The sequence below is a fragment of the Etheostoma spectabile genome, chromosome 20, assembly GCF_008692095.1.
Source record: "Etheostoma spectabile isolate EspeVRDwgs_2016 chromosome 20, UIUC_Espe_1.0, whole genome shotgun sequence".
NCBI lineage: Eukaryota > Metazoa > Chordata > Actinopteri > Perciformes > Percidae > Etheostoma > Etheostoma spectabile.
In genome coordinates this window covers 24,669,607-24,673,443 of record NC_045752.1, presented here as the reverse complement: position 1 = coordinate 24,673,443, position 3,837 = coordinate 24,669,607, and the positions used below count along the sequence as shown (strand labels likewise).

The 3,837-nt window shown below is 36.2% G+C and overlaps 1 long non-coding RNA gene across 1 annotated transcript in view; it reads left to right on the top strand.

Moving 5' to 3' along the window:
- Nucleotides 1–2,934: 2,934 nt before the first annotated feature.
- Nucleotides 2,935–3,837, top strand: part of LOC116669983 (uncharacterized) — a 17,466-nt gene continuing 16,563 nt past the window's right edge. The window contains exon 1 of the long non-coding RNA XR_004326926.1: nucleotides 2,935–3,026. This is a non-coding gene — a long non-coding RNA (uncharacterized LOC116669983). The remainder of the gene's footprint in view (nucleotides 3,027–3,837) is intronic.

The following is a 3,837-nucleotide window of genomic DNA, read 5'->3' as shown; positions in this document are numbered from 1 at the left end:
GGACTGTGATCACACTGAGTAGCATGCATAACAGTCATCTACTAGTCAAGAAAGTTGCACAAGTGGGCAACACGTACAGTATGTATACAAATATATGAATACATGTAAAATGCATGCCAATGAAATTGTTAATTCTGTGTTAGATTAACGTTGAGTCAACTCTACGACATGCACGTGTTTGAACTTTCTTTTTTCTCCACATTATATTCACCTGTCTACCCACCTCTAGTCTGGATCAACATCAATTCATTTGCAGGTTAATTGTCGAACATCCGGCCACTGTCTAACACTGTTCTCTTCGGGAAACAACAACAAACTTCGAGCTAGCAAGCTACACACTGAATATGTTAAGTTTTGAAGTCAATTTGTATCGTGCAACAAGGCAGGCCTGCATTAATCTTTTGGGGAAAGGCTTTACCATAACATGTTGATGGCCTTCACTCTCTAACTGAGACATTTTAAGACATTTGATATAGACAACTTCTATATCATCTTTGCCATGTCCATGACCTCGGCAGAGATCCCTCCTTATTAGGTCTGAAAGGCCTTATTTAAAGCAACACTATATGATTTTTCAAGCTTCGGTCCAACTACAGGTTGTCTCATTGGAACTACACCCGCACAACCTGTAGTTGGACCAAAGCTGGAAAAGTTACATAGTGTTACTTTAAAAGCTTCCAGCATCTTCGGAACCACCTTATGAAGCTTAGAAACAATCTCAGATCTGAAAAGGCAAATAACTATAACAAATCGAAATGTTTAATATAAACTGAATACATTCTAATACTATAGATTATTTTAGTTTAAAGAATTTCATAAAAGAATAATTATGTAGATTACATTTAGAATAAACATATACATTAAATAACCACCATATTAGCCATATAAAAACTGTTGTGAAGTAGTGTCAGTAATATTAAACTATAGTGTGTAGTTTGTCTCCATGAGGAATTTTAAGTAATGACAACAACACTGTTGTTGCCTCCACATGACGTGAGTCTATGGTGATCACGCACCGAGCAAAGTTTAGCTTTTTCAAACTCTAAACTCTCTCAAAGAAATGATAAGAAAACAGAACAATGATATAGTTCCACTTTTTATTAAGGCATGCAAATTCATTATCGCCATTTAGAAAGACCACACATTGTTGTAGTGCAATACTGTTTATTGCTGTAACTGCTACAAACTACTATTTTTTCTATTTTTGTTATTTCCACTCTTCACTCTAACCCCAACCGGCCCGTCAGACACCGCCTACCAAGAGCCTGGGTCTGACCGAGGTTTCTGCCTAAAAGGAAGTTTTTCCTCGCCACTGTCGCACTGTTGCTTGCTCTGGAGGAAACTACTAGAACTGTTGGGTCCTTGTAAACTCTGGTGTGTGGTCTAGACCTACTCTATCTGTAAAGTGTCTCGAGATAACTCTTGTTATGAATTGATACTATAAATAAAATTGAATTGAAAATGAATTGAATTGAAATTATTGTATGAATTAATTTGGCTCTTTTTTAACTCATATGTAAACGATATACATATATAAAATAATAAATCCTTGATATATTCTGGTCTCCAAATTTGTATGATTTCTCAACCCTTGTATGGTATTCGGGTCAAATTGACCCATTTCAAATTTTTACAAGAAGAAAAAAGGTACAAGTTCCATTTTTTCTACCTGAAAATCAAGGCCTTACCTTATTTTCTGTAATAAACATGTATTCCTGACTCAATTCAGAAAATTATTCTGGACCACTTGTTTTTTCGAAAGAGGAAACATTTTTTTAACATGAACCTTATAACAAAAAAACAATGACACTTCCATTTTTAAATGTGTTCTAGTAGAGACTGATTGCATTCCCTAAACATATACAGTATGTTATCTCAATTGTTTGAAATTGAGATAAAGACAATATTTGTTAATAGATCATGAAGTAAAATTTTATTTCAGAATTTTTAAAACCCCAAATAAATCACGGGTCAATTTGACCCAAGAGATACAAGAGGGTCAAGTAATACAATACAAGGGTTAAGTAATATTGGCCAAATTCTCAACACTCACAGTAACAGTTTGGGTCATAAGAGACACATTCCCGCCAGGGACGTAAAAAGGTCCAGAAAAAGTGTTGGGATTGGACATTATATATTATATATATTTCTTTAACTTATAGGGGGGGCAGCAGGGTCAATAGTAACTTTGTCTCTTTTTCTTCTTCTTTTTCCTTACTACTTTTTAAGGATTCTTATCACTTGCGTCACCTATGTGTTGTCTATAATTCCCTGGAGTTAAAAGGGAGGAGGAGGATGAAAGACATTATAATTGTGACTAGCAGTGCTCTTCATGTTTCAGGCTTACACAATCTCATACAGTCAACTCTCCACTAAAACAGTGGTCAGTGGTAGAATGTAGCTAAGTACATCATTTCCAGTTTATAAGACATGAGGATTTTTCTGCATTGACTACTTTTACTTTTTGTGACTATATGTTAATTTTTAGTGTTTCTAAAACTGTGCCAATTTTTTCATATAATCATCTTAAATGACCTGTAACCACAATAATTACTAACAGTGAAAAGAACACTATTTTGATGTAGTTTTTATTAGTGCCGTTGTCCGCGTCCAATATTTCCCACAAAGTCACAATGATTTACAGCAGGTAGACTGAGCTACATAGCGCACATTCTGATGGGTCACAGATTTCTTTGTAACACCAGAAAAGCCTATGTAAGTGTTTCCAGCCAGGTAAAAGGTAACAGTAAATGTCTGGGTAACACTTTACAATGAGGTACACACAAAATAGGTAGTTGATGATTGACAAACGATTAGTTACTGTTTTTTAGATTGGTAGTCACTGTTTTTTGAATGAGTATACAAATGGTTAATTGTTGTTTTTCAGAAAACTAGATTGTTTAGCAGCAACTAATTATTAGTGCTTGAATCCCACGACTGGTCAGGTGAGAGGACCTGAACAAATCAGGATCTGTTACCTTGCGTAAGCATGGACGTCTGGCCAATAGCGTGTGAATGCCATTGAAGTTATTGCTACTGCCTAGAAGTTGCGTGATCTGAAAAGGATCTTAAAACATCTTCCTTGCAAATAATAGTTGCCCTTGGAGGGAGAGATATTTTACAGCATTGAATGGAACTAAGGGACAGCAATGGTAATAAAGATAAGGTGAAATAGAGAGAGAAGAAGAGAGAGAATGAATCCATTAGGATTTTTACTGCCCTCAAACAGTATATATCCTAAGGCCACAGAGGTGGAGAGTGGTTGCCACCAAAGTGCTATTGATCACATCACTGTGTTGTCTTCTCCCTTTGAGAGTTTTTAAGGCAAGTCTGCCTGCAGGGAGTACTGTGTGAGTGTGTTTATGTGTGTCTGTTTGTTACAACGGGTATCAGCTGTGTGAGTGTGTGACGCACATATCGACAGAAACAGCTTGAAATGTCAATGACCTGCAGTGTCAAGTTATTGAGCTGGTCCATAATGCAGAGTGATTACGCAGCAATGTTAATTCACCCCAGTAAGTCCAATACTAACAGTGTCACCCTGGACCTTTAGTCAATTGTTATTTGAAATAAACTGTACAGCAGATGTGTTACAAATCTTTGACCAAACATTCTTCATCACAGAGATTTATTAGCAATCCTGTAAATAATTCTTATGAATCAACCATGAACAGAAAACATTCTGCTTGCCTAAGAAAGGACGATCCACCGCTCTAAACAACTACAGAACTGTGGCACTCACGTACTTGCAGTTTTTCCCCATTGCTTATACACTTGTTGCCGAATGTGGCTCATTGTGTCAAAACTCTTCACAGAAGATAAATAAGATAAATATCT